A 19,118-nucleotide genomic window follows, 5' to 3' on the forward strand; every position below is an offset into this window, starting at 1 on the left:
GCCAATGGTCCTCTCTCCGCTCCGTACCCCAGAGTCTGCACCGACAGGCTGCAGCCCAGCACTGTCTACACCCCTTGAGCAATCGCCCAAGAGTCTGGACCCCTGGGGGACAGGCCTCCAGACCTTGGAGCGAGAGCAGAGGGGAGTGTGGGGAGCGCTGGAAGCCTGGGGTTGCAGGCAGAGAACACACACAGATTTACACAGTTTTATGCCTGGCCGTATTATCACCAAAAGACGGCTGTTGCACTGTGCCTCAGGGAACTGCCACTCTGGTGCAGTCCCCTCTCCGCTGACCGACGGGGACTGGCCTCCAGACCCCAGTGTGAGCGAAGGAGAGCGCTGGGAGCTCAGAATTCCAGGTAGAGACCATATACAGTTTATACAGTTTTATGCCTGGCAGGAGGACACCGTGGCACCCCAGTGGGGGAGGTAGGTCCAGTTTTTAGAGGGTCTCTCCCGTGGAGTGTAGTGTGAGGACCTTTGAACTCTGTCCGGTTGTTTGTGGGGCACTCTGAGCTGTTCTCATGGGAGAGGGGACTCCCGTCCGCTTGGTGATGGATTTTGTACCTTTTGTTTGTATCCTTGTGGTCGCAGCTCGCCTCAGCGGGGTTGACGTGCGTTCTACAACCTTCTCTCTTAGTGCAGCTCAAATCCACCAGGTTACTTGCTGAATTTTTGTCCTTTAACTCTCCTTCTGAATGGGAGCCTCTATGGAAAGCTGGCTTCTGTCAGCCATCTTGTCTCCTCCTTCCTAGATATATACTGTAATATTTATATCATAAAAGGTAACTATTCTCCTCAAAACTTGGCAAATCTCTGATCTTAATTCATCTTTAAATTTTTACTTGTTCCACTTATTTTGGGGGCAAACCACTTTTCTGACAATAGCTTTTATTTTAAACTTTAAACTTTAAAATAATGCATGTGATAGTGTATTAATTTATCCACAAGATCACACATTTAATTCCATAACCATTGTACTATCAGCACTGCTGAGATTCTTTTATCTAATGTATGTTTTTGTTAGGCTTGTCAAAGATCAAAGGATGATATTTGGCTGGGTTCATCTCTAGATTCTCTATACTATTCCATAGATCTACATGTCTATTTTTTGTGCCAGTACCATGCTGTTTCAATCACTATGGATTTGTAGTATAACCTGAAGTCTGATAACATGATACCTCCAGATTTGCTTTTTTTTTTTTTTTTTTTGAGACAGAGCCTCAAGCTATCACTCTGGGTAGAGTGCCATGGCATCACAGCTCACAGCAACCTCCAATTCCTGGGCTTAAGCGATTCTCTTGCCTCAGCCTCCCAAGTAGCTGGGACTAAAAGTGCTCACCACAATGCCCAGCTATTTTTTGGTTGTAGTTGTCATTGTTGTTTGGTAAGCCCTGGCTGGATTTGAACTTGCCAGCTCAGGTGTATGTGGCTGGTGCCTTAGCTGCTTGAGCTACAGGCACTAAGCCCATATTTGCTTTTATTTTTAAGAATTGTATTGGTTATTTATTTTTTTCTGATACCATATAAAACAAAATACTATTTTTTCAAGTTTTAAAAAGTATAACATTGGTGCTTTGATGAAGATTGCATTAAATCTATAAATTGCTTTTGGCAGTATGGACATTTTAACAATGTTGATTCTACCCAACCACAAGCAGGGTATCTTCCAATTGTTAACATTTTCTGCTATTTCTTTTCTCAGGGATTCATAGTTCTCATTATAGTGATCTTTCACATCCTTTGTTACATATATTCCCTAGGCACTACTGTAAAATGATTAGAGTCTTTGATTATATTCCAGGCTTGACTATTGTTGGTATATATAAAGGCTACTGATTTGTAGGTATTGATTTTATATTCCTTGATCACTTCTAAGAACTTTGTAGTTTAGTTCTTAGGATTTTTCAGGTATAAGATCATGTCATCTGTGAAGAGTGAGAGTTTGATCTCCTATGTCCCCATTTGAATATCTTGATCTTCTTCTCTTGCCTGACTGTGATGGTTAGGACTTCCAGTACTCTATTGAATAGCAGTGGTGACAATGGGCATCCTTGTCTAGTTTCAGATCTGAGTGGAAATGTTTTCAGTTTTACTCCATTCAATATATTGGCTGTGAGTTTGCTGTAGAAGGCCTCTATAAGTTTAACAAACAACCCATCTAAGCCCATTTTATTTTTTTGCCCTTATTAACATTTTTTAAAAATTTTGTTGGGGATTCATTGACGGTACAAAGAACCAGGTTACATTTATTGCATCTGTTAGGTAAAGTCCCTCTAATAATTGTGTCCCTCCACCCAAAAGTGTGTCACACACCATGACCTCCCCCAACCCCTCCTTCTTTCCCTCTCTTTGCTCTCCCCTTCCCCCACCTCCCACCATGTACTAGGTCATTAATTGTCCTCATAGCAGAACTGAGTACATGAGATTCTTGCTTCTCCATTCTTAAGATGCTTTACTAAGAATAATGTGCTCCACTTCCATCTGGGTTAATACAGAAGATGTAGAGTAGCCATCTCTATTAATGGCTGAATAGTATTCCGTAGTGTGTGTGTGTGTGTGTGTTTATATATGTGTATACATAGATACACATATATATCTGTATATATATATATTTACCACTAAGCCTATTTTCTTGAGTGTTCAAGTCATGGAAGGATTATCAAAAGCCATGTCTACATTGAGAGAATTATATGGTCTTTGTTTTCAATTTTATTTATGTGGTGTATTATATTTACAGATTTACATATATTGAACCAACCTTGTAATCTAGGGACCTTGTAACGAACTTGATCATGGTGTATAACTTTTTTTGTTTTTTGAGACAGAGCCTCAAGCTCTCATCCTGGGTAGAGTGCTGTGGCATCACAGCTCACAGCAATCTCCAACTCTTGTGATTCTCCTGCCTCTACCTCCCAAGTAGCTGGGATTACAGGCACCTGCCACAATGCCCGGCTATTTTTTGGTTGCAGCCATCATTGTTGTTGGGCAGGCCTGGGCTGGATTCGAACCCACCAGCTCAGGTGTATGTGGCTGGCGCCTTAGACTTTTTTGATATGTCATTGAATTCTGTTTGCTAGGATCTTACTGAATATTTTTGCATTGATATTTATTAATGATATTGGTCTATCATTTTCTTTCTTTGTTGAGTTCTTTCCTGGTTTGGGGATGAGGGTGATATTTGCTTCATACAATATGTTGGGGAGGATTCCATTCTTTTCTATGTTTTGGAATAGGTTATGTAATATAGATGCTAGTTCCTCTTTAAAGGTTTGGTAGAATTCTGATGTGGAACCATCTGGTCCTGGGATTATCTTTTTTGGGAGATTTTGCACAGTTGATGCTATTTCAGTGTGTGATATAGGTCTACTCAAAGTTTCTGATTCTTTCTGGTTGAGTTTAGGAAGGTGGTGTGCTTCCAGGTGTTGGTCTATTTCCTCCAAATTTTCATATTTCTGAGAATAGAGTTTTTTGTAGTTATCATGGAGGATTTTTTAACTTATTATTATTTCTGTGGTATGTGTTGTTATTTCCCCTTTATCATTAATGATTGTAGTTATTAGAGATTTTACTTTTCTGTTTCTGGTTAGTCTAGTCAAAGGTTTATCAATTTTATAAATCTTTTCAAAGAACCAACTTTTTATTTCATTGATCTTCAGAATGATTCTTTTGTTTTCAATTTCATTTAATTCTGCTCAAATTTTGGTTATTTCTTTTCTAATACTGAGTTTGGGGTTGGACTGATTTTCTGTTTCCAGTAGCTTAAGATGGCCTTTTGTGTTGCTGACTTTATCTCTTTCTGTTTTCTTTTCTTTCTTTCTTTTTTTTTTTTTTTTTTTGAGACAGAGCCTCAAGCTGTCACCCTGGGTAGAGTGCCATGGCATCACAACTCACAGCAACCTCCAACTCCTGGGCTCAAGTGATTCTCCTGCCTCTGCCTCCCAAGTAGCTAAGACTACAGGCACCTGCCACAACACCTGGCTATGTTTTGGTTGCAGCCATCATTGTTTGGCGGGTTCGGGCTGGATTTGAACTCACCAGCTCAGGTGTATGTGGCTGGTGCCTTAGCTGCTTGAGCCACAGGCACCAAGCCTCTTTCTTTTTTCTTAATGAAGGCTTCTAATGCTATAAATTTCCCTCTTAGGACTGTCTTTGCAATATCCCATGTTTTGATAGTTTGTGTCTTCATTATCATTTTGTAATATGATGATTTCCTTCTTAATCTCATCTTTGACCCAACTATCATTCAGGCTAAGGTTATTTAGTTTCCATTACTTTGTCTGAGTATGAAGAATTTTGGTGCTGTTGAGTTCAACTTTTATTCTGTGATGGTCCGAGAAGGTACAAGGAATAATTTCTATTCTTTTAAATGTGTTAAGGTTAGACTTGTGCCCTAAGATATGATCAATTTTGGAGGAAAATCCATGGGCTGATGAGAAGAATGTATATTCAGTTTTATTAGGATGAAGGGATCTGTATATGTCTGTTAAGCCCATTTATTTTAGGGTCAAGTGTAAGTCTATTTTTTTGTTGTTGTTGTTTAGTTTCTTCTTAGAGGATCTATCCAGAACTCCCAAAGGGTGTTAAAATCTCCAACTCTTATAGTGAAGGAAGATATCATATTGTTGAGATCTATTAGGGTTTGTTTTATTAATTGAGAAGCATTCAGATAGGGTGCATAATTGTTAATTATTGAAATCTCTTCATGTTGAGTGTTTCCCTTGACAAATATGTAGCGTCTATTCTTCTTTCCTTATTTTTGTTGGTTTAAATCCAATTGTACCTGCAAATAAGATTGCAACCTCTGCTTTTTTCTGATTTCTATTTTCCTGTATTATAGATGTTCATCTCCTCACCCTGAGTCTTTTTGTATCCTTTGATGTAAGGTGTGTCTCTTGGAGACACAGATACTTGGCCTGAGTTTTTGTATCCATTTAGCCAACCTGTGCCTCTTTGGTGGAGAATTTAATCCAGTCACATTAATTGATAGAATAAAAGGTATAGTAGTGTTTTGGCCTTGTTTTTCAAAGGTCCAGTGCATATTTTTAACCCATTCACCATTGTGGAAGCTAGGTTTTGTTCTTTAAATTCTGGGTGAGTTTACTTTAGTGGTAGACCATCATGGTGGTCATTATGAAAACCAGGTCTGAGTATTTCCTGGAGAGCTGATCTAGTTATGGCAAATTTCCTTAACATCTGGATGTCAGTAAAGTGCTTGATTTCTCCATCACAAATGAAACTAAGTTTAGCTGGACACAGGTTCTTGTACTGAAAGTCTTGTTTTAGAAGGTTGAAGGTCGATAACCATCCTCTTCTGGCTTGAGAAGATTTGTCTGAAAGATCTGTGGTCATCCTGATATTTTTCCTTTTGTAGGTAATACTTTTCTTATGCCTGGCTGTTTGCAGGATTTTCTTCTTCATATTAACTTTGGCGAAGTTAATTACAATGTTATCTAGGAGATGCTTTATTTGTATTGAGTCATGCTGGGGTTCTCAAACTATCTACTCTCTGAATTTCTTTATCTCTTGAAATGGCTGTTAAATTCTCCACCCATAATTTCTTGGATTAGAGCATCTGTACCTTTAGGACCATCCTCTTCTTCTTCAGCAATCTCTATAATTTGGATATTTGATCTTTTGGAATGATCTCATAACTCAGGGAGTGTTCTGTTTTTGTTCTCCATTTTTCTGCCTCTTTGAATGTTTGGGATTGTTCAAAATACTTGTGTTCAGTTTCTGAGATCATTTCTTTCTTTTTTTTAATATTTCTTATTTATTTATTTATTTATTTATTTATTTTGTTGCAGTTTTTGGCTGGGGCTGGGTTTGAACCCGCCACCTCTGGCATATGGGGCTGGTGCCCCACTCCTTGAGCCACAGGTGCTGCCCCCTCAGATCATTTATGGTTGCTTAACTGTATTACTGAGGGACTCTGTCATATTTCGAAGCTCCCTGAATACCTTTTTCACTTCCTTAAGCTGTGCCATATCTTTTCTCATTATGTCCATATCCTTGGTGACTTTGTGTTTGAATTCATTAATTTCTTGACACAACTTGTTGGATTTCCATTTCCATCTTTTCCTCCATTCTATTCATCTTATTTGCCATCCATATTCTGAATTCCATTTCTGACATTTCAGCCATTTCTTTATGAATGGTATTTTCCATTGTATCTTCTTTGTCATCCCTTGGAGGAGTTGTTCTACCCTGATCATTCATGTTGCCAGAGTTCTTCCACTGGTTTCTCCCCATGACTATTTCCTGCTATTTGTCACTTAAAACTAGAAGGGTGAGACTGGATCAGGGTTCTAGGAGCTGAAGCTAACCAGCCCTTCACCAGTGAGCTGGTGCTTGTGATTGTGGTTTTTCCCCTATAGCCTTACAAAGGTCCCTTTCAGAGTTGCAGCCAGAGACTCTGAGGACCAGTGTGGTGAGATAATGCAAGCTGGCTCTGTCTCCATGTCAGCATGCATCCTAAAGAGTCACAGTATTAGGCTGGAATATCAGCTGGGGAAAGATACCAATACCTGTAGCACCCTGCCCCCAGCTGGCAACAGCTGGAGGAGGAGAATCTGTTCACCATCGTTCGACTTCAGAGGGTCCCCAGGTAGACATCTTAGTTTGAAACTTTCCATCAGATTGTCCCAGGCAGTACAAATACTGTTCACTGAAAGAGTTCAAAGGGTTGCCAATGGCCAGAAAGCAGAAATCTGCAAGCAGATCTGTTTGTGCAATCCTGAGGGGCTAGGGAAGGGTCCTCTCTGGTGGGTAGGGAAGTCAGCAAAGATCCCTGCCAACATCAGAACTGGGGTGTCAGTGCCTCCATGTCCGCCACTAATTCAGCCTACACCACTGACTTGTAGGATGTCACTGTCTCTGCATGTGTCCCTCTCTCCCTACTCCCAAGGCTTCCACACTTGTCACCTTTCCTGTGCTGCTACTTGACAGCCCACAGAATGCCCGGGCCTGTCATTGAATTCACCAAACACTCTGGTCTCTGCAGCGGGCAGACCTTTAGGCAGCCAGGATAGGGGAGAAGGGTGAACTGTGTATTCAGAATTGTTCACTTTTGTGCCAGGCAGGGTGACAGTAGGCTCAGAGGTGGGACCTCCATGGAAGAGGACTAGGATTTAGTGGCTCTCTCCTTGCTCACTTGCAGAGAGCCCTCTGAGTGCCTCCCACTTGGGGGAGGGGATCTCCCATCCTCTTGGCAAAGGGCTTCACACCTGGTCTTTATTTTGTCTTTCTTCCTCTTTCTTAGAGTTACAGTTTGTCTCAATCTTCTTTTCATGCTCAGTTCCTCACCTTTAGCTTCACTGAGTCCACTTCTGTCCAATATGTCTCTCCAGTTCTGCTGAGTTTCCTTCTCCTTGGGGTATTCCACTGACTGTGATGCACAAACCCAGCAGATGAGGAGGCAGGCACTGTGGAGTTTGAGGGTTGATGGCAGGTCCCCGGACTTCGTCCTTGGTCCAGGTACTGTCCTCTATTGATGGCTTTCTTGTTCTCACCTCTTCTCACTCTGTCTGGCTAACTCATCTCCTATGCTGCTCTTGTTTTTTGTTCATGTCTTTTCTCTGCAGGATGATGAAAAAGCTTTGGAGCCAGAGTTCTACATTCTAATCTCTGTGATGTGGGGATGAATCTGCCCTTTCTGAGGCTCCTCATTTTCCCCTAAGAATTAAATGATAGCAATGGCAGTGCTGGAATTTGATCAGCCAAACTCAGTTACTCCTCACAACATTCCTGGGAAGGAGAGTCTTAAGAGTGCTCCCTTTTACCAATGAGACAACTGAGGGTCAGAGAGGTTAACTAACTTGCTGAAGTTCACATAGCCAGTGAGCAGTAGATTTGGGATTTGAGCTCAGGCAGCCCGGACTCCAGAGACTACTTTCACTTTCCTGATATTATGGACTTGACTGTTTTCAGGGCCCCATTTCCTCTACCCACATGCTTAGTCCCAGATAAGCCCTCCCTCCCCCAAGATACAGGGTCTGCCTTTCTTCTACCACTAGGAGGTTCCCCAAGGCTGTAAATTTAGACCCTTTCTGCTCCCCCATGAACTGAGATGAGCGACGTTTACCCAAACAAAACACGGAGGGGACATCTGTGCTCCTTTCTTATATGTTGGAATCTGAGACCTGGATGCTCATTTCAGCTTTGTGATCCCCCTACCCCAGCTATGTGATGTTGGACAGGACATTTTGCTGCTCTGGCCCTCAGCTTCTTCACATCTCAAATGGGCAGAGCATTCATTCAACCAATGTTTATGAGATTCAGTGTCCTTAACACATGCTTAAGACCTGTGGACTCTGATAGGATCTATGGCAGAAATCCAGATTTTTCAGCCTCTGGGTCTTCCAAAGACATTGGTGCTACGTCTCCTGGGAGAAAGTGGTTGATTCCCAGGGACACCATTATCCTGGCCCATTAAGAGAGAGTTGAGCGTGGGAAAATGCTCTTATAAACTGCAGGGATTTTGTACCCAGACACTTTCAAGGTGTGTTTATGAGGTGACATGGTGGTGTCCTGGGGTGAGCACCCCCTCTCTGTCCCTAGGTTTCCTCTGACAGCCACTGGCCTCCAGCCTGGGGGCCCAAGATGGGGATGTCACAGTTGCAGCTTCAATCAACCACAATGTACTGCCAGCCTCTTCTCACACCAACTCAGCTTCCCTCAACACCACCCCTTCCCTCTCTCAATAGCTTGGCAGGGCCCTTGGGCTGGCTCAGTCTTTCCCTGTTCCCTCTCCCTGTCTGTCTGTCTCTGTTTCTCTCTCTTTAAAATTACAAAAGACTCAAAATTATTTGAGAGGCACAGATTTGCAATTACATGAGTGGACAAGCTGATCTGCAGAAGAGAGCTGAGTGCATCCCTATGCTGGATCACTGTCCTGGTCCTCTCTGCCTTCCTTTGGGGTGGGGCACTCATGGCCCCAGAAAGACTCCTAGACTGGGAGCTTGGAAGACCAAGTCTCAACTCCTTACCTGCCCCGAATAACCTCTCAGCCTTAGTTTTCTCATCTACAAAATAAAGCAGAATGATCCAAGGTTCAAAGAGGATCCATGAGCCATTCATGGTCACACAGCTAGTGAGTTCTATGGGGAGCTGGGAATTGAACTTACATCTGATCCTAAATCTTTATTTTCTATGTCCCCAATCCCCACCCACACTCTTATCAGTTGATACATGTGTGTTCCTTTAAGCAACAGTCCAAAAATAAACATAATTAGAACCACTTAAAAGAAAAATCCCATCCGATAGACACACTTCACCCCATCCATAAATACTCTCAACAATCCGAGTGTGTGTGCATATTATTTGCAAAATTCAAGCATGATGTTCCTCTGCTCTGTTCTGTTTGCATCCCATTGTTTCATAGAAGCATTCCACGCTGCCACAATTCTTATTTCCAATGTTAATGTCTGCCGAATAGCCTCAATATGACATACTGTGATTTTCCTAACTATTCCCAATTGCTTGGTGATGAAGCAGCTTGCATCGTCTTCCTGTCATCAACAGCACCGCTCCAAGCATCCTCAGATAAAGAGCTGTGCTCTGCCTTTTGATTTCGCTCTCCAAAGAATAATTCCTCAGAAGATGGAATTATTTTCCACTCAGGACTATTGATATTTGATCCAGATAGTTCTTTGCAGTAGATTCTCTCCTGTGTGTTAAGGATGTTGAGCAACATCCTTGGCCTGAATCTACTAGATGCCAGTAGTATTCCCCCAATTTGTGACAGCCAAAAATGTCTCCAGACATCAACAAATGTCCCCTGAGCTGGGGGGAGTGGTCATCAAGTCACCTTCAGTTGATACTCAGTACATTAAAGGGTCGGGTTGTGTGGAAATGGAAGGCAGAGAATTTGCTTAGTCTAGACCAAGTGTAAGGTAGTACCAGTAAGTACTGAGCACAGGGAATGAGCACTGAGGGGGAGTCAGATGTACTGAGATCGAGGTCTGCATTGCCATGAAGGCTTCCCTTCTCCATGCCTCAGTTGTTCATCTGTAAAATGGGAGTGGAATAGTCAACTCATCTGCCAGGTTTGTGAGGCACAAGAGAAGGCATGAGCATAAAACACTCGACGCAGCACTGGCCACAGAAAGCAGCCTGTCATCTTTGCCTGCTCTGGTGGGAGCCCTGCCAAGGGATTCCATCTTTGTCTTTGCTGCTATTGGGAAGACCAAGGTGGGGCATCCAGGGCACGGGGTTGAATGGAAACTATTCTTGTTTCTGCCCTCCCTCCAACCTTCCCCACCAGATCCATCTATCCATCCTGTGGGTTCTTCCTCTGAAAGCTTCTGTGACCCTTGGGTATGTTTACTCATTCATCCAAGATGGGCTGAGCACCACTGTGTGCTGGGCAGCATGGCGGTGCAGGTCCAGAGCATGGTCAGACAGGCTAGGTGCAGCACCCGCTGCACAGGTGAGTGAGCTATGTGTCCCTGGGCCATGCCCTGGAACATCCATTTCCTCCTCTATAAAATGCAGAGCTCCTGGCTAAAGGTCTGATCAACCCAACCACAGAGAGAGCCTCACATGGAGCGCCCACAATGTCATAGATGCTCACTGGGCACGTGGCATGGCTGAGGGTGTGTCTCCTCCCAGAGAATGCATAGATAGGTGGGTAGGGATCTTGTCTAAGCCCAGTGTGATCTCTCTCCAGAAGAAGTACATGGAGGATCTTGCAGCAGTGAGGCAGACTCTGCAGACAGACCTGTAGACATCCAACTAGTGGGTTACTGACCTGCAGGCAGACTTGGAAGAGGTGGCCGGTGATAGTAATACAGAGAGGTAAGCTGTAAGGGTCCTGGTGGGGGTGGGCACAGCAGGTGGGCTGCACCCTGGGAAGTTCTTCAGTCTCTACCTGAGCTAGGAGACCACCTGAGCTGGGAAACAGATGGCCACTGTGTAGAGGGAGGGATATCTGCCTTGCTTGGGTGGGGACAGACTGCTGAAACCACCTGGCCCTGCTTGCCAAGGCTTTGGTAAAGCAATGTGTCTGGAATGAGTATCTGATCTTGGGCAATTTGGTGCCTAATCTTAGCCTAATTTGTAAAGTGGACATAATAATATTAGGATGAACCATATCAAATTGCCAAAATTTTCCCTACAGATGTGAGATTTTCTGTTTTCAACCTACTGCCCACATCATAGGGCTGTCAGGGAGAATTAACGGAGTTCGTTAGATGAATATCACTTAGAACGATGCTGGGGTACTTATGTGTATGTAAGTAGAAGCTGTGTTTGTACAGAACAATGAGCATTATTTTACAAAGGCAAAGGCTGATTCAAGGATGGAAGGTTGGGCTGGATATTGGCAAAACCACCCAAGTTTAATGTCAAGTTTAATGTCTCACCTTTCCCAGAAGATAGGCGGTTCCCCACAATCTCCACTCAGGTCTCAACGTGCCACAGACCACAGGTGGGCTGCTCAGCTGGAAGGATTGGAGGTGTACTAGCTGGGCACATGGGCCCTCGCTGTTCAGCCTCTACAGGTCGCCAAAGCATCCTATTCCCAGGAGCTGTCTTTGTAGCCTTGGTTTGTTGCTTCTCTGTGAAGCACAACCTTGCCATGGCATCTCTGCCCTCATTCCAGCCTCTGTGTCTAAGCTGGGACAGCAAGGAAGACATTCCTTTACATTGCTTTGTAATAAGGAACCTGCAGGTGCAGTTTCCACCCAATGCCTACACGCTGGCCCTGCACACACCTGAGCAGGACAGATTGGAAACCAGTTTTCCCTGGTCTTAATCTCTGTGAAGGCTGCTTTGTGCTGTAGCCACAACAGTCAAATGTCAGATCTTAGAGTGCAACTCTCTCGGTTTCCCCACAAGGGCCCTGATCTCAGAGAATTTCAAGGTTACACAACAAATTTACATCATACACTGAGGTTGAATCTAGTTCTGCTGAGTTTCCTACCCAGACCTTTACCACGTACAGCCCCACGAACAGGTGGGGGCAGGGAAAAGGTGCTGGCGTTTGTGGGTATGAGACAGGTAAGGGAGGCACAGAGGGCAACAAGCAAAGATCTGGAGCCCAGATGTATTGGACCGCTGAGGAGTAGAACAGGAGAAGAGCCCTAGAATGGCCCTACTTTTCTGGAACCTGCATCTTGATGGGTGTATGTGTGCATGTGTCCATGAATGAACTGGACAGCTGTGGTTTAGCCGGTAGGAAGAAACAGATGTTTAAATAGACTATATTAGAGTTGACCTGGCCTAGTCAAGGAAAACAAACTGGAAGGAGGGCAGCGCCTGTGGCTCAGCGCATAGGGCTCCAGCCCCATATACCGAGGCTGGTGGGTTCAAACCCAGCCCCGGCCAAACTGCAACAAAAAAATAGCTAGGCGTTGTGGTGGGCGCCTATAGTCCCAGTTACTCGGGAGGCTGAGGCAAGAGAATCACCTAAGCCCATGAGTTGGAGGTTGCTGTGAGCTGTGATGCCATGCCACTTTACTGAGAATCATAAAGTGAGACTCTGTCTCTAAAATAAACAAACAAACAAAAAACTGGAAGGAAAGACACCAACATTCTAACACTGAGGAAAGGTGTTACGGGTGACAACTTTTTTCTTCAAGTTTATATTTTCTAAATCTGTGCAATGAACATGCACACATATCCCTAGCTATACTAGTGCCTTCTTAAGGAGATTTTACTCATATTAGTCACGTACTTTATATACATCTAATTTTAGAATGTGCACAGCCTTTCTCCCTTGATGTAGTCCAGGGCTGCTCATAGCTGCTCAGAGATTTGTAACCTCATCTCCAGCAAAAGATGTTCATGCTCAGGAACAGCAAAATGAAGACCTAGTGGACTCTAAACACCATGTTCTTTCCTCTGCATAAAGGGCTTTATCTAAAAAGTCTTTAGCAGATTGTGCCAAGGTGGCCTCCATGCACATTCCATGTATTCCCACCTTTGTCTGATAATTTGCACAGTCATCAAACTGCTGGTGAAAGGGCAAATCCTGATGCTGTAGCTGCTTGCTAACACCTCCTTGCATTTAAGACCCCCACCCCTGCCACCTCCTCCTCCTGTCTTATTAGTATGATGGCAGAACTTACTGTAATTACAAACCCCTTTTGTTAACATTACTTGTTTGATGCTTACACTGGTTTTTCCATTCATAGAAATAACAGATCTTCTCCCTTAATTATAATGGGGATGAACGGCTGTAGATATTAGTATCTTTGGCTAAGGAAGAACATTTTTGAACAATTTTTAATTGCATAGCAAGAGATTGCTTTTCTAAAAAACAATGAAAGTTAAAAAAAATAATAAAATTGGAAAGAGGGTCCATGCTTGAAGGTATGAAGGACAGGCTGGGAAGAAGACATGACAAGGAAGCAAAAACCAGACCTCTCACATGGGGAATGAGATCTTGGAGGTCACAGACATCACTCCAGTCTCTCCATAGGAAGGAGCCTCTCTGGCTTTAAAGGGACCCTGCCCTCACCCTCACCCTCACCCTAATAGCAGACTCCTTTATTTGTTTCTGCTCCTGGTAACAAGACTCATGTTCATCCTTTATCATGATCCACCTTTTCAAAGCTCTAGGACCCCAAAACCCAGGCATCCACTCTGAATGCCTGAAATCTTCCTCCCTGGTGGGCTTGTTGCCTTTCCCTTGACTGGATCTCCAGTTTTCACACATCACCTGACTTATAGGTTGGAAGGGACCTCACCTGCATTTCAGGGTTGCTTTGAGATGTGAAATGACTACAGACCATTAAGTCTAAAGAAATGCATCTCATCCCTGGAAAAATTCTTTTCAGTGGGCAGAATTATTGCATTGGAAGTAGAAGATCAGAGAGGGCACAGGCTCTGCACTTCAACAAGACTGATTGAAAATTAGGGATCCATCCACACTGGGTAAGTGGATAGCCACTTCAGCAGTGATTCCAGCAACAAGCACTTTCTTGGGAAAGCTTCTGCTTAGCAAGTTTAGAAGTTTAAAGTGCCTTTTAAGAGGGCTGAAGAGAGATTTACGGTGTCTACCCTGTGGGGTTTGAGAAATCACTGGAGGCCTCCAGTCGTATCAGCATTGTGATTAACATCTCATACCCCAGAAGACCACCAGTTGCCCAGACAATATTCAACAAGATATATATACTGCTTTGTTCTTGGCACAGGAACTTAAAGAGCAAGAGGAAGTGAAAGGAAAATTAGGGCAAGAAAACAGATAAAAGAAATCACTCCTGAGGAAGAATCAGCAGAAAAATCCAGGCAACATGAAGAACCAGTCCAGAGCAACCCCTCCAAGGGACCATGAGGTAGCTACTGCAGAGGATTCCACCTATAAAGAAATGTTAGGAATGACAGAAAGGGAATTTAGAATACACATGATGAAAACAATGAAGGAAATAATAGAAACAATGAAGGAAACTGCTAATAAAGTGGAAAATAACCAAAAGGAAATCCAAAAACAGAATCAAATAAGAGATGAGTGATATGAAGAATATAGAAAGGATATAGCAAAGCTGAAGGAACTGAAGCAGTCAATTAGGGAACTTAAAGATGCAATGGAAAGTATCACCAACAGGTTAGACCATGCAGAAGAAAGAATTTCAGAGGTAGAAGACAAAGTTCTTGAGATAACTTAGATAGTAAAAGAGGCAGAAAAGAAGAGAGAGAAAGCAGAACGTTCACTGTCAGAATTATGGGACTTTATGAAGCATTCCAACATACGAGTTATAGGAATCCTAGAAGGGGAAGAAGAATGCCCCCGGAGGAATGGAAGCCATACTAGAGAATATTATAAAAGAAAATTTCCCAAATATCACCAAAGATTCTGACACACTGCTTTCAGAGGGATATCGGACCCCAGGTTGCCTCAACTCTAACCGAGCTTCTCCAAGACACATTGTGATGAACCTGTCGAAAGTCAAGACAAAAGAAAAGATTCTGCAACCTGCCAGGAGTAAGCGCCAGTTGACCTACAGGGACAGATCCATCAGAGTGACCGCAGACTTCTCTAATGAAACTTTCCAAGCAAGAAGACAATGGTCATCTACCTTTAATCTACTTAAACAGAACAATTTCCAGCCCAGAATTCTGTACCCTGCTAAACTAAGCTTTAAAATTGAGTGAGAAATCAAATCATTTATGGATATACAAACATTGAGAAAATTTGCCACAACAAGACCAGCTCTACAGGAAATACTTCAACCTGTTCTACACACTGACCACCACAATAGATCAGCAGCAAAGTAAGAACTCAGAAATTAAAGGACAGAACCTAACCTCCACACTGATGCAAAAGATAAAACTAAGCAATGGACTCTCACAAAATAAGATGAATAGAATACTACCACACTTATCAATTATCTCAATAAATGTTAATGGCTCAAATTCCCCACTGAAGAGACATAGATTGGCTGACTGGATTAAAAAACACAAGCCATCCATTTGTTGTCTACAAGAAACACATGGCTTCAAAAGACAAATTAAAACTCTGAGTCAAGGCTTGGAAGACAGTTTTTCAGGCAAATGGAATTCAGAAGAAAAGAGTTGCAATCTTATTTTCAGATACATGTAGATTTAAAGCAACTAAAGTCAAAAAAGACAAAGATGGTCACTTTATATTGGTCAAGGGAAAAATACGACAAGAAGACGTTTCAATTCTAAATATTTATGCACCCAATTTAAATGCTCCCAGATTCTTGAAACAGACCTTACTCAGTCTGAGCAATATGATATCTGATAATACCATAATAACAGGGGACTTTAACACTCCTCTTACAGAGCTGGACAGATCCTCTAAACAGAAATTAAACAAAGATATAAGAGATTTAAATGAGACCCTAGAACAACTGTGCTTGATAGACGCATATAGAACACTCCATTCCAAAGATAAAGTATATACATTCTTCTCATCACCCCATGGAACATTCTCTAAAATTGATCATATCCTGGGACACAAAACAAACCTCAACAGAATCAAAAGAATTGAAATTTTACCTTGTATCTTCTCAGACCATAAGGCACCAAAGGTGGAACTCAACTCTAACAAAAACGTTCAACCCCACGCAAAGGCATGGAAATTAAACAATCTTCTGTTGAATAACAGATGGGTGCAGGAAGCAATAAAACAGGAAATCATTAACTTCCTTGAGCATAACAACAAAAAAGCAGTTTTCAGAGAAAAATTTATCGCTTTAGATTCCTACATTCGAAAAACAGAAAGAGAGCACATCAACAAACTCACAAGCCATCTTATGGACTTGGAAAAAGAAGAACAATCTAAGCCTAAACCCAGTAGAAGAAAAGAAATATCCAAAATCAAATCAGAGATCAATGAAATTGAAAACAAAAGAATCATTCAGAAAATTAATGAAACAAGGAGTTGGTTTTTTGAAAAAAAATAAATAAAATAGAAAAACCATTGGCCGGACTAATGAAATAGAAAAGAAAAGAAAGAAAAGAAAATTAGAAATCCAGTGGTTGATTTCTGCATAACCGTGAGCAAGTTATTCAACCTCTCTGAGTCTCAGTCTCTTAATCTGTAAGACTGGTTGGTTAGTAATAATAAGTAAGTGAAAAAAATAAGACTTGCTAGTATAGCCCATTGCACATAATAGGGGCTCAACAATCTCCAGTTGTATTCATTCATTCCTTTGATAAATTCTTAGTGAGCACCTATTCCATCGGCTATATCGAGTCGAGTGCTTGTGTTATTCCACTCACTTCTTGTTATCCTTCTTCTTCATCTTACAGATAAAGAGAGGTTGAATAACTTGCCTGAGGTGAGGCAGAAGTTAACATTTGGAGCTGTGGCTGGAACACAGGCTTGCTGAATTGCTGAGGAATAGAGAGGAAGAAGGGCCCAGGGATGGTCCTGCCTTTATGGAACCTGCATTCTGATGGGGGGGGGGTGTGTGTGCATGTGTGTAAATGACATGGACACACTGACAAAACACAAGGATTAAGATCAGAGTTATGAAGGCAGAGAACATGGTGCCGTGACGAAGCAGTCCAGGTGGACATGCCTCTCTGAGGGGAAGGCATTGGAACTGGGACCTGAATGAAAAGGGGAAGCCACCGAGGGAGGATCTGGAGGAAGTGAGTAAGATCAGAGGGAGGTAGGTTCTAGAAAGTGAACCCAGGTAATTGAGAGAAGTGAGGCTCTCTACTTTTCTCTTTTTCATTGCACCTTCCTCCCCTCTCTCCTAACCTTTTTTCTCCTCTGGAAACGACCACCAGAAAATGAACCTAAACCCTTCCAGTTCCTTAAAGTGTCCCAGAGCCCCAGGCAGGATCAGCTACATCATTTGTGGGATCCAGTGTGAAGTGAAAATGTGAGGCTCCTTGTTGAAAAGTTATTAAAAATTTCAAGATGATGACAAAGGAGCCTTAAGCCAAGGTCAGCCCTTTCTGGGTCTGGGACACAAGCCTCTGAAGCCAACCCTGACCCCAGGTTGGTTCCTAGGGAGCATTTGCCAATTTTCAGCAGGCCTTGGTCCTAACATGCTGCCTTGTGACTTGCATTTGAGGTGGAAACATGACATAGATTTCAGTGACATCATAGGAATGGGAAAACTGGGAAGAAATTGTCCATGGAGAAGTCTCAACATATTTGAAAGAATTAACATTGTACCAAGCATGATCTCTGGTTATGTGTTGCTAGGTTGTAGAGTCAATGTCCAGAGAAAGAGGCCCAGCTCCTGCCCTGGTTCCAGTCTACATTCTCCCACTTGCTGGCAGTTCCATGTGGTACATTGCTCCTCATTACCTCATCACCTGGGACAAGAGGTCTGGATTGGAGCCTGAGGGGTTGGTGCCAGGTCCCTCCAAACTGAGTTCTCAATTAGGATTCAAAGCTTCCTGAGGAGCAGGAGAAGGGAGAGAGAGAAGCTTCAGCTGCAGTTAAGGTTCTTTGAGAGATTTGTTCAAATTACAAAAACTCACATTTCCTAGTGTTGGGAATTAGATCTGAGTGTAACAGGAATTCCAGCCTACAAACATGTCTCCACGCTCGGAAAGCCAGGTGGCCTCTGTGGCAGCATTTAAATATGTGCTCTCCCACACTAGGACCCTGTGTTGTAATTTGGACTGTGGCATCAACCTACTTAGATTAATGGAGAGATGCCTTAAGGTGCTCCCCCAGGCCCAGAGCATATCATTACTCACAGAGAGAGGGATGTGTGGCTGACAGGCAGCATCATCTATTATTGGCCCTTAGGCTGCACCTGTTCTGCCTGTCACCTAAGCTGGGGGGTGGGGAAGGGTGGATGGGATGTGGAGAGGTCAACAGCCGACGTTTCACTCCTAGATCAGCTAAAAATGCACCATTCCAGCCAGCCCAATCTGAGATGAATCCTCCAGAAAAAGAGTCCCCAGTTACTGTGTTGTATAAATTGGATGTTTTCCAACTGTTTTATAGCCTGGCTAAAATTGGGCTACAGGAGGGAAAGTAGAAAGATCTGGGTGTAACCAAAGATTGTGGTTGTTGTGGAGGGCATAGTTCTGAGTTAATTTATTCAGTGGAGGGCCCAGACTCTGGCCAGAGTGGAACGGTCTCTGCTGCATGGTAGGACAGTCTTTGCGAATGCCCAGGGCATCTTCCTACAACTCTTTTGCCTTCTGGTTTGCCCCTCATGGGCAATGGACACCTTAAGGCATTTGTCCATTAACTAAGAAGGTTGATCCCACAGTCCAAGTTTCAATGCAGGGGCCTCAGTGCAGTTCAGCCCTGTTTAAATGATGCTGCACAGGCTTTCTCAGCATGTTTCCAGCCCAAATACTCAGAGAATGGGGTTTACAGGCAGTCAGGGCTCCAAACTACTTTGTTTATTCTGGCGTTGTAGGAAATGATGATGATTGCATCACATATAATAATAATAGGGACCCTTTCCTGAGGACTACCTTTTTGGCATACATTGTCCTTGTGATAGCTCTCTGAGGGTATCATTCCCAGTTTGTAAATGAGGAAACTTGGACTTAGAGAAGTCAAAAACTTGCCCCAGCTCACAAATTAAGGAATGTAGACATGATCTGATTTCCAGGCTGACCCTGTCACCCACACTTCTAATGATCAAGCTCTGCTGGCATGTCAAATGCAGTCCTACGTCCTCCTTTCCCTTGTCAAGTCTCTGTTCTTTGCCCAGAAACAG

This window comes from Nycticebus coucang, chromosome 4 (assembly GCF_027406575.1).
Source record: "Nycticebus coucang isolate mNycCou1 chromosome 4, mNycCou1.pri, whole genome shotgun sequence".
In the NCBI taxonomy this organism is placed as follows: domain Eukaryota; kingdom Metazoa; phylum Chordata; class Mammalia; order Primates; family Lorisidae; genus Nycticebus; species Nycticebus coucang.